The sequence below is a fragment of the Chrysemys picta genome, chromosome 2, assembly GCF_011386835.1.
Source record: "Chrysemys picta bellii isolate R12L10 chromosome 2, ASM1138683v2, whole genome shotgun sequence".
Lineage (NCBI taxonomy): Eukaryota > Metazoa > Chordata > Testudines > Emydidae > Chrysemys > Chrysemys picta.
The window spans coordinates 174907885-174920509 of NC_088792.1; the positions used below are offsets into that span (position 1 = coordinate 174907885).

A 12625-nucleotide genomic window follows, 5' to 3' on the forward strand; every position below is an offset into this window, starting at 1 on the left:
TTGTGGGCAAGACTCACCAGCCAGACACTCATGAAAGAATTCTCTGTAGTAACTCAGATTCCACCCTATCTAGTGTCCCATCACAGGCCATTGGGCATATTTACCGCTAATACTCAAAGATCAATTAATTGCCAAAATTAGGCTATTCCATCATACCATCCCTTCCATACACTTATCAAGCTTAGTCTTGAAGCCAGATATGTCTTTTGCCTCCACTGCTCCCCTTGGAAGGCTATTGCAGAATTTCACTCCTCTGAAGGTTAAAAAACTAATTTCGTCTAATTTCAAGTCTAAACTTCCTGAGAGCCAGTTTATATCCATTTGTTCTTGTGTCTACATTGGTACTGAGTTTATTCCTCTCCCACCCTGATATTTATCCCTCTGATATATTTATAGAGAGCAATCATATCTCCCCTCAGCCTTCTTTTGGTTAGGGTAAACAAGCCAACCTCTTTGAGTCGCCTTTCAGAAGACAGATTTTCCATTCCTTGGATCATCCTAGTAGCCCTTCTCTGAACCTGTTCCAGTTTGAATTCATCCTTCTTAAACATGGGAGACCAGAACTGCACACAGTATTCCAGATGAGGTCTCACCAGTGCCCTGTATAACGGTACTAACACCTCCTTATCTCTACTGGAAATACCTCGCCTGATGCATCCCAAGACCGCATTAGCTTTTTTCACAGCCATATCACATTGGCGGCTCATAGTCATCCTGTGATCAACCAATACTCTGAGGTCCTTCTCCTCCTCTGTTACTTCCAACTGATGCATCCCCAGCTTATAACAAAAATTCTTGTTATTAATCCCTAAATGATTCACTATTGCACTTTTCACTATTAAATTTCATCCTTTTACTACTACTCCAGTTTACAAGATCATCCAGATCTTCCTGTAGGATATCCCGGTCCCTCTCTGTATTGGCAATACCTCCCAGCTTTGTGTCATCCGCAAACTTTATTAGCACATTCCCACTTTTTGTGCCAAGGTCAGTAATAAAAAGATTAAATAAGTTTGGTCCCAAAACGACCCCTGAGGAACTCCACTAGTAACCTCCTTCCAGCCTGACAGTTCACCTTCTTAAATCCAGCTCCAGCAGTAGGGGAAGAAGGAGCAGAAAGCCTGCTTAGAGTCAGCTTTGCATCCCTTCCCCCACCTCTCACTCAGCTGTACTGAGCTCTGCTCTGGCGCAGCTGAAGATTAAGAGGAGGCCTAATTCTGATATCATTGGCACCTGATGTGTCAGGAATAACTCCATTAACTCAATGGAGTTACAGGAGGGTAAACTAATGTGAAGGGAGACTCAGGCTCAGTGTCCAGCTAGTGGCTGCTAGTTGGCAGCAGACACAATAATGTGCATACAAAAAACAGACATACTTGTGCACCAACTGGCTGGTGGAGATCACCCCTTACTTACAGCACAATGTATGTGATCATTTAATCAGAACAGACCACTCATCATGTTGCAGTGTGGATTAGAGACTGAAAAGATGGGCAGTTGGCATTCTGTCCCCCACACAGAGAGCTATTGCCTACAGTCCAGTAATGTAAATCAAGGATCAACCCTTCTGCTGGCATAACTCCACTGAAGTCATGCCTTGAGTTACAACTGTAGAGAATTTGGCAGTATTCCTACCCTAGCTCTTAACATAGCTAAGTACCTAATGGTAAAGAACTGGCGTCTTTACCTAATGGTAAAAAACTGGGGGGAGGGATAGCTCAGTGGTTTGAGCATTGGCCTGCTAAACCCAGGGTTGTGAGTTCAATCCTTGAGGGGGTCACTTAAGGATCTGGGGCAAAGTCAGTACTTGGTCCTGCTAGTGAAGGCAGGGGGCTGGACTCAATGACCTTTCAAGGTCCCTTCCAGTTCTAGGAGATGGGATATCTCCATTAATTATTATTATCAGCCTGTTCATCTGAAAATGGGAATTCCCCACTCCCTGGATGCAAATTGGAATTCTCAGCTCCTTGCTTTGCACCTTGTGTCATACACTGCATGCAATGTGGGTGTAAAATGCCAACTAGTCAGAATTCTCTGCTGACTTACATGAGTGGTGGTGGCTTTACGCCCACTTTGCACAGACGTAAATGACAACACAAGAGGAGACAGGATACAATCAGGGCCGAGGGTCTTTTAGTTTTATAAACTGCAACAGAATCCCCTTTCTCTGTCCCCCCCACATGAATAATGGGCATCATCCTAACAGTATTAGGAACCAGTACATGCTGCCATTGCCTTGGGACAACAGAGGATTGTCTGGGGATGGTTGCATTTGTTTCTAGTCTATGATTTCTGTATACTATGGCTCACTATCCAGCATTCCAGTTCCCTGAATTGTGGCTGCTGCACTGACATTACAAAAGCTGATATAAATATTGCTGATATGCCGTGTCTATCAGGGGCCTGCAACACAAATAAAAAATTCAGCCCCCAGAGGAAGTCATGCACTTCCCCAAGTGGCTGTGGCGCTGTCAGAGCTGGGAGGAAAGCTTTCAGTCACAGAGGGTGAGCAAACGGACGGAGTGGCACAATCACATTCAATCCGTAGTGCTTAAACTCCTGGTGGTTGCAATACCCCTCTGTGCCCATTCCCATCTTTCAGGAGACCTCTGGGGAGCTTTCACATGACTGGTAATGACACTGAAAGCAGAGAGACCACATTTGCAACAGCAGTGGGGCTTTGCATCCAGGGAGCGTAATGTTCTCTAGATTGCAATTTATTTATTTTGGGGGGAGTGATGCAAATTCATGCTTATGACAGCTCCAGATGGCAGGTGTTTTCTCCTTGCCGCGACTTCCTAGGAATGACTCTTCCTCACCTATTAGCCTGTACTGACCTTAATTTACCTTCCTGTGGAGCAGCAGCTGGATGGCTCAAATCTACTGACATCAGGGGTGATGCAGTAGGGTAAATGGAGAACAGAAAGCCCTGGTTTTCATTTACTGCCATTGAATGTAATTAATGATGCACTGTAAAGTCTGGTGATAGAGCACTCTTCTTTGTGAAGTTGCTACTCCACTGTAAACTGCTGGAAACCAATGAGTCAACGGCAGTTTCCCAGGAGCAGCCTTCACAGGCCTGATCCAAAGCCAGGTGAAGTCAATGTGACTTTTTTCCATACAGAGAAAGAATTTTTTCTTCATTTTTAAAGTTAAGCATGTGAGTAATCCTCTCCCATGCAGGGTATGTCTACACTGCAAAGTAAGTCCAGGATTAGTAGAACTCATGTTAGCAGACCCTGGATTTGTTAATCTAGGGTTTGAGCATCTATATTCATTTGTGACCCCAGTTTAGGAACGGTTGAACCCTGGGTCCCAACGTGAGGCTCCAGCATTTACACTGCATTATGAAGGCCCAAGTCCAACCATCCATACCCCAAACTTCCTTGCGCCCTCCTCAAAGGCTTTAGCCCTTTGTACATAGTGTAGCATGAGAAAACTTGACTATCCACCAAACTTGACTTTCCAGAGGACAAAGACAGTTGGCCCGTGAGATTGTGGGATGCTTTTGGTGGACTCCCAGAGCACAAATCCAGTGTGGCTGTATCTACACTGCAAAGCAATAGAGCTTGGACCCTGAGTCCTGGCTTGACTTAAGCTCAGACCATCCACCCCAATGGGGACCTGGGTCTGAGCCCTGGGTTAACATGATTTGTGTGTAGATGGAAGAGGCGTTAGGCTTGAGCCTGAGTTCAGACCCTGGGCTTACACTACAGTGTAGACATACCCTTAAACACCTGCTTGAATCCCATTGATGTGCTTAGCTGACTCAGGGCCATAAAATGTACATATCTGATGGAAAGATGGAAGCAACCTTTGCTGTAGCTATCTCTACACACTCCAACTATATTATGGAAGAGTCTAGTGAAACTGCTTCTTTGGCTTCTCCTAAGGACAGTTATCAAAGTGGGTGTTGACCATCTTTCTGTTCCAGCACTGACCAGCATCTTTGTACAGAGTAATTTATTAATTAAGGAAGTGTGCAGTTTAAGAAGGAGGTGCAAGGGTGAGTTGTAAACATCCCAATTGTAACATCTGAGATAGTTGGTTTGTTGTCGGTTGTTGATCTGGAGGGTTGTTAGGTTTTAGTCATGGGTATTTTTAGTAAAAGTCATGGATAGGTCATGGTTGACCTGTCCATGACTTTTACTATATACCCCTAACTAAAACTTGGGCCGGGGGGCTGCGGGTGTTGGGGTGGGAGGCGGGCGGCAGTGTGCAACCCGGGCCCCCGCTGAAGCTGGGAGGGGGGTGGGCAGCAGCACACAGCCTGGGATCCCCACTGGTGCTGGGGGGGAGGGTTGGCAGGGCTGGTAGGCACCCTACCCAACTCCAAGCGGCAGGTTCCTGTAGCTCCTGGGGCGGCTAGGGGGGCTCCGCACGCTGCTCCTGCCACAAGTGCCGTCTCCATAGCTCCCATTGGCTGGGAACTGCAGCCAATGGGAGCTGTGGGGGCAGCACCTGTGGGCGTGGTCAATGCGCGGAGCCCCCCTAGCCCCTCCACCTAGGAGCTGCAGGGATATACTGGTAGGAGCCGGGGAGCCACCCGCCCCCCACGTAAGCGCTACTATGCAGCCCAACCCTCTGCCCCTGCCCTGAGCCCTCTCCCACACACCCAAACTGCTGCTGCTATCTCTGCAGAAAGTCACAGAATCCATGACCTCTGTGACAAACATGCAGCCTTAGTCATAAGGAATTGAAAGGAGGTGCTGTTTCACTGTTGTGTAATTTTTTTTTAAACTATGAACTTTTGAATCATTATCCACATTTTTAACAGTTGTTTCATAATTATGGATGTGTGCAAGCTGCAGGCTTTGATTTTTACAAAGTCAGCAAGTTCTTTCCTGTTCCCACTGTAATCTTCTGCACTATGGTTTGCGAAGGATAATCTAACAAATGTATCCTAAACTCTCCCCATGTACCTATTTCTCAAAACTGTGCTGCAGTGCTTCCACAAATTTATTGACAAAATACACAGTAGCATACAAACTACATCACCTTTATATGACGGGGTTATTACAATGAGTCAGTTGTTTGATTAACTGAAGTTCATTCCTTCACAAAGCTGTTTGTTTATGCTCCAACTCTCACGGTTGGCCCTGTATACTTTGGTGTTTTAAAAAAAGAATGCATTTTTCCTCTTACCCTTAGGTGCTCCTCTTTTCATCACCCACCTAGCTCTTTCTATATCATTTCTTCATCTAAAAGGCTGTCTCTGAGTTACCTGCAGATGGTACTTCAAATGCCCTCCCTCATCTCTTTGCTACAGTGATGCAGTGTTGCCCACTACACACAGCTGAGACAGAACAAAAACACATTCTTTATGGAGAAACAGGCAAACAGAACCCCTACGGGTGATTATAAATGGTTTCGGTCAGGGCAGTTAGTTCATGGCACGGTCAGCACTTCTCCTGCGAACCTCCATTAAATGTGGTGCCCTAAATGGGCACTGATTGTATTAATTAGCCCATACTAATGACTTTGCATTTGCCTACACTTCCAGTAGTTTATGATTTCATTGTTCAGCATTTTTTGGCACACCTCTTCATTTTGAATCACCATTTCATTTAGAAAATGCTTCAAATCGACATTGTGTTTTGAAATCTTTATTTGAAATGACAATTGAAATGTTTCGTTCAACCCAAACAAAACTTTCTTTTTTGGTTCAGCAGGAAAAAAAATCAGTTTCGGTTTGAAACAAATCATTTTTTTTCAGATTTTTCAGTTTGGCCATCAAACTGAAAAATCAATTATTGACTCAGCTGTATAATAAGCCACCAAGATGTGTAAACAACAACCTCAGTAACTTAATAATCTCACTACTATAGCCCTTGTCCTTACAGTGCCCTGCTCCAGCCCTATTGTTTGTCACTATCTCTCATCATTTCTTGCCTAAAGTTTTAGGCCCCAATCCTAGGGTTACCATACGTCTGTATTTTCCCGGACATGTCCGGCTTTTTGGTTCTTAAATCGCCGTCTGGGAGGAATTTTTAAATATCTAAAAACATTTGGGATTTTGCCACATTGGTCGGAACGTCCTTTGTCCTGATATCAGGGACCACTCACCTCACCGCGCGCACCAAAGTCCCGGGGCTCGCTGGCGGCGCTTCCTGGGGCAGCTCCCGGCGCCCGCCTGCCAGCAGTGTGGGCAGCCCCTAGGCACAGAGGCCGAGGGGGTCTCTGCATGCTGCACCGGCTCCCTCCTGCCCAATCAGAGCTGCAGGGGTGGGGCTTGCAGGCGCTGGCAGCGGGCAGAGAGCCCTCCGCCCCCCCACCCGACCCTAGGAGCCAGAGGGACCTGCTGGATGCTTCCCGGGAGCCACCCCAGGTAAGCACCGCTGGGACTCCCCACCTCGCCCCCCCGGCAGGTCCCTCTGGTTCTTAGGGTCGGGTCAGGGGGGTGGTGGGCGGAGGGCTCTCTGTGCGCTGCTGGCGCCTGCAAGTCCCACTCTGCGGCGCTGGCAGCTCTCATTGGTGCTTTTCCCAGCCAATGGGAGCCACAGAACTCGCGCTTGTGGCGGGCGCAGCCCGTGGAGACCCCTCGGCTGCCCCGATCCTAGGAGCCAGAGGGACCTGTGACAGGAGAGGTGAGTAGGTGAGCGGGACAGGGTGAAGAGGCAAGCAACGAGCCAGCAGCGGGTGGGGGGGTGAGTAGGCGAGCGCGGGGGGTGGTGGTGGTGAAGAGGTGAGCAGCGAGGGAGCCAGTGGCTGGCTGGCTGGCTGGCGGGCAGGTGAGGAGGCAAGTGGCGAGCGGGGAGGATGAAGAGGCGAGCAGTGAGCCAGTGGTGGGCGAGGGGGCGGTGAAGAGGCGAGTGGCAAGGGAGCCAGCAGCGGGCAGGAGGGTGAGGAGGCCACATAATTTTTTCTTATATATACTCAATATAGACGACATGTAGCAGACAGAATATATAACAGTATAATAACACATTAATACAACACGAGTTGGTAGCTACTGGTGTAAATACCATTCTCCCTCCCCCCGCCCCAGAGTAGTGTCCTCTTTTTTGAATGTTCAAATATGGTAACCCTACCCAATCTGGCAATTGAACCCACCAGCATGGATACATGCCCTCATGTGGATTCCCCCCATTGACTTCAACAGGACTCTTTCAAGGCACAGAGTTCCATGCTGAAAGTCTTTTTCTCAACTGTAAACTCAGTATTAATTTTGTGAACTTTCACTGATACTATTTATCATAAATGCAATTTTTAACTATTTTCATTTTAAGCCATTTTATCCCATATGCGTAGGAGTACACTTAGATTTCTTTCCAAAATGTTATTGTTTTGTTTTTATTCTTTCAACAATATGTTAGAAAGTCATCAGGAAAACACCATTGTATTAATTATGTGAGCAAAGTAGGAAAGGCAACTGACACATCTTTTCCTAAAGTTCCCTTCAGTTGTTTCACATACCTCTGTATTGTTCTTCCAGACTCAAGAACATTGGCTGGTGGCTCAGCATACACAAAAGTAAGGATCATCAAATGCTGTTGATAAACATGGGTTGGATGTTATGTTTGCTTGCATCTTCACCAGGTGCTCCAGTAAATGAAGGTGACTTATCTGTAACCAGAGTTCTTCGAGATGGGCTCTGCATAGTCACACTCCTGGGGTCCTCCAACCAGTACAGGCTAGATGGTAGAACCTTAGCTAGCAGTGCTTGTTGGAGCACTCAGGTACCCATCCCCCCTCTTCCCTCAGCAAACATTCTGAGGCTGGAGGTATAAAGCAGCATGGGGCTGTGGTCACCTTAGTCGCTTCCCTCCTGATCCCACGTCCTTTGTAGTGTTTAGGATCCAAGGAAGAGGGGAAGGTGGATGGGGACCATGAATATGCAGAGTCTGTCTTGAAGAACTCCAGGTAACAGGTAAGTAACCTTCATGTCTTCTTCAAGTGACCTCTCCATATTGCCACTCCTGGCAGAGATTGGCTAGCAGTACACCTATCCTAGGAAGGTGGTCTGTGAAGTCCTAATATAATAAAGATTGGAGAACTGCTTTACCAAATTGTGCATCTGATCTAGACTCTAAATCTAAAGAGCAGTGTTTGGTAAAAGCACAAATGGAGCTCCATGTAGCTGCTCTACAAATCTCAACTAGCAGAATGTGTCTGCTGAATGCCATAGTGGCTTCCTTTGCTCTAGCAGAATGAGATCTCATTGTTTTCAGGGAGCAGAGACTAATATGCCTTCTGTATCCAAAAGTCTAACTCGTTTAGACAATGTTTGTGTAGCGATAACCAGACCTTTCCTTCTCTCTGTGTAACAAATGAAAAGGTTGGGCGATTGTCTAAACTGTTGGATTCTCTCTAACTAATAGAGTAAAGCTCTCATCATCAAGCATGTGTACTTGGGTCTTTCCCATATGACTACGTGGTTTAGAAAAGAATACCAGTAAATTAACTGTTTGATTAATATGGAATTTAGAAACTACCTTAGGTAAGAATTTAGGATGAGAGTGTAGCACTACTTTGTCTTTATGGAAGATAGTAAACATTGGTTCAGACATTAGGGCTTGTAGTTCATTTATTCTCCTTGCTGAGGCGATAGCTATGAGAAATGTCATCTTAATGGATAAGTAGAATAGCATAAATTCCTCCAAAGGGTGTTGCATACATTGAGTAAGCACTATATTTAGATCCCAGGATGATACAGGACATTTAAGTGGTGGATAGAACGTAAGCTCTCTTAAGAATTTCATTACTATATCCTGAACAAACCCTGGTTTATTATCTACAGGGACATGGTGTGCAGAAATAGCTGAGAGATGAACCCTTCTGGATGACAATGAGAAACCAGACATTTTAAGATGGAGCAAATACTCTAAAATATACTACATAGCTGCTGTATAGGGATCTACATATTACTACTGTTTGCCCATAATAAAAATATTTTCTGTTTATGTGCATAACATCTCCATGTGGATTCTAAGGAACAGGACTATTTCAAGTGTCTCAAAGTCCTATTGCCCATGTTGTTTGGTGAAGTGACTGAGAATCCAGGTGAGAACTCTGTCCCTTGCTGTTGTGACAGTAAGTCTGGGGATAGTGACAGGAGTCTGTATACTTCCCTGGACAGGTGAATGTCCAGATACCACTCTTGCTGGATCTAAACTGGGATTATTAAAATTATCTCAGCTCTATCCTGTTTTATTTTTTTCATCACCTTCAGAATGAGAAGGAAAGGTAGAAATGTATGTAGGAGATCCTGTCCCTAGTCTATCAGAAATGTGTCTGAGATAGATCCCTTGTCTCTCCCTGCTCTTGAGCAGAATCTTAAACATGTCTGATTGGTTTTAGATGCAAAGAGGTCGATGGTTGGTTGTCCCCACAATTTGAAGTTTTCTTTCACCACAGTAGTTTTCGTGCATTTGCAAAGGTTTTCAGATTAGATGATCCACAAGAATGTTACTTTTTCCTTCTAAATGAATGGCCACCAGGTAAATATCATCGCTATACATCAATCCCGAAGGCCTATTGCCTCCTTGCATAACTGAGGGGAATGAGCAACCCCTGCTTATTCAGATAGTATGGCAGTTCGATTGTCTATTGCTACCTGAACTGTAATGGATTTGTGGCAAAAATGACTTTAGAGCCTCTCTGATGGCTCTCATTTCCAGTACGTTAATATGCATCTTCCTCTCTGAGGGAGGCCGATGACCTCTTATTGTGACACTGTTGCTGACATGGACACCCCAACCTAGACTGGATGCATCCAAAGTGACTATTATTGAAGGTATCAGAGGATGAAAAGGTATCCCCACCATAACATTCTGATATAGTGTATACCACTATTAGTGTTCATAACGCTTCCCAGGAACCACCAATTTTTGACACATGCTGTATATGCAGGGTCTGTAATTGCTTGCTAGCCATTGCTGTACAACTTTCATTTGTTGTTGAGCATAAGGAGCCACAGACACAGTGAGGCTTTGAGACCCAGTAGTCTGCAGGAGAAGATTATCTGCTCCAGGGATTGTGGAAGTAGAGATATCACCCACTTTATTTTTACCTCTCTCTCTTGTGGGAAAAAAAGCTCGGCTGCTATCGAGTCCAATGTAGCCCTTATGAATACAGTCGTCTGAGTGGGTTCCAGGAGCAACTTTTCCCAGTTTATTCACAACCCCAGATTGACGAAGAGGGAGCATATTTGCATTATCACTGATAATAACATCTCTCTGAGTGATGCATTGACTAGTCAATCATGTAGATAAGCACAGATGAAGGTCCTTTGCTTCCTCAGATATGCAGCAACTACAGAGAGGTACTTTGTAAAAACCCACAGGGCAGTAGAAAGACCAAAGGGGAGGACCTTGTATGGAAAGTGGTCCTTTCCCATCATGAAATGTAGGTATTTTTGATGGGGAGGTCTTATTGAAATATGAAAATATGCATCCTTCAGATCCAGAGTTGCAAACAAGCCCTGTATAGAAAAGAAAGGGATTATGAATGATAGACACAACATGCAGAGCTGAACTTGCTGATTAATGAATTTAGTTTCCTGAAAACTAAAATGAGATGAAAACTCCCATCCTTTCTTGGTATTAGGAAGTATCTTTAAATAAAATCCTTTCCCTCTGTACTCATGTGGAATTTCCTCTATAGCCCCTGTTCTTATAACAGGCTCTCGTGAGATGGGTCCTTGAAGAGGGATGGTAGCGGGGGTTGGAAGGAGGGAGGTTTTGAATTTGGATAGAGTATACACTGAGAACAATTTCTAGAATCCACCTGTCTGATATTATAGATTGCCAGTGGTGACAGAACTGGAACGGGTGGTCCCCAAGTGGAATAGGACTGGTGTAGCGGATGGTTACCCTGCTCCTGCCCTAAGGGCTTAAAACAGCCCTGGGAGAGGGCTGTGGCAGGGAAAGCAGCTAATAGGCTGATTGGGGAAGCAGCCGAAGCTGGGCCACGCCCCAATCAGGCCTCAACTTGCCCTATATAAGAGGCTGGGAGCCAGGAGCTCAGCAGACTCCCTCTAGCTTCTGAGAGGGAGGGACCTGGCTGCAGGGACCTGAGCAGAATACCTGAGTGAAGCAGGGCAGAGGAGCTCGGGAGCTCCAGCCTGGAAAGCCCCAGGCTGCAGCCTAGCAGAAGGCCAATGGGTACTGGGGGTTGCAGAGGTCAGCCCGGGGTAGTCAAAGGCAGCAGGTCCAAACCCAACCTTGCCGGTGATGAGTAGGCTGATACTGCAGTCTGCCCCAGGGCGCAGAGGCTAGACAATGACTGGCAGTAGCCTTATACTAAGGCGAGGTGGGGATAGTGGGTGGGGGTTCCCCGGGGAGGGGAGACCCCGAGACTGAGGCGTGTACGGTCAGGGGGCAGCACCCCAGATAAAAGGGCACCGGGGTCCTGGGAGGGACACGGGGGCCAAGCGACAGCGGGGCACCGGCCTGCAGAGGGTGCTCCGGAGGCTGGATGAACTAATTCCCAGAGACAACCAGCAGGAGGTGCTGCAGGGGTGAGTCCTGCACCGTCACAACTGGATTGTATCTCTCTGTCCTCATGTCAAATGTGAGCCCGTAGTTGAGGTCCAGAAGATGATGTGGTTGAGGATTTTCTCCTACTATGGAGTTTAAAGAGTTTCTCTGCAATTGCTGTTGCTGAGAAGGATTATGGTGCTGATAGTAATGCCACCTTTGATAAAAATAGGCTGAGGAGGAAGAAAGAGGGTATTGTCTTTGATCCCTAAATACAGGTGCTCCAAAGCTCCTTCTGACAGACTGGAAAAACCATTAAGGACATTGCCATAGATTTAGTATTCTTTGTGCATTCTAGAATCATATCTGTCTTTGAGCTAATTAGCCTGCTGCGTCTCAAATGGGAGATCCTTAGTTTGCATCCTGGTCTCTGGTGGAAGTCCTGCTGAACTCAGCCATGTGAGGCATCTCAAAGATATGGCTGTGGCCACAGTTCTGGTGGAAGTGTCCAAAGAGTCAAAGGATGCTCTTAATCCATGTTTGGCAACATTGTGCCCTTTCCCCCAAGATTGCATTTGCTCGTTTCCTCAGGTCATCTTGGAAATTCTTTATAAATGTTGCCATTTTTCTTCAGGGAGGGTACTGTTAGCATGCCATAACTGCCTAATAGTTTGATACTTTTATGTCAAGAGTAGCTGACAAAAAGATTTTTTCTTCCCCATAATCCAGTCTTTTACCTTCCTTGTCAGCTGGTGTAGAATGAAATTGTTCCTCCTTTGATCTCTGAAGTGCAGTTTCTACCACCATTGGATTGGAGAGTTCAAAGATCCTGCTGGCCTCTAGCCATATTAATGGTCCTCCTCTGGAGAAAAGGAGGCTGGAAGAGATATGAATCTCACCTCTACCCCTCCACTCCAAACCCATTGGAATCGCCAAATAAAAATGTTCCACCTATCTCATTTATTCAACCACGACTTCTGATTTCTCGGATACTGTCAGAACCAAGAATGGATCCACAATTGGACACTGAACCAGAACCGGGGTACTTAACCACAAGTACGAACTTTCTTCCAGACAAGGATATGCTCAAGATCTAGACACACCAGGTTTTACAACCAGAGCTAAATATGGGATTTTGGTCGAATGGCAAGCTTCACCATGGGTAAGCCTTCCCCAGTGCAATACCAAGACTGTCCCTTTTATTT

The 12625-nt window shown here is 46.0% G+C and overlaps 1 protein-coding gene across 3 annotated transcripts in view; it reads right to left on the reverse strand.

The window, feature by feature from the left end:
* The window catches only part of F13A1 (coagulation factor XIII A chain), a 300639-nt gene that overhangs the window by 100830 nt on the left and 187184 nt on the right, over positions 1–12625 (reverse strand). Inside the window, exon 1 of one of the 3 annotated variants that reach the window (XM_065584923.1) lies at positions 1076–1143. The exons of the other annotated variants lie outside the window; for them this stretch is intronic. The gene's annotated coding sequence lies outside the window, so the exon portion shown is untranslated. Of the gene's footprint in view, positions 1–1075; positions 1144–12625 lie in introns of those variants that run through there. 3 annotated transcript variants of the gene reach the window in all.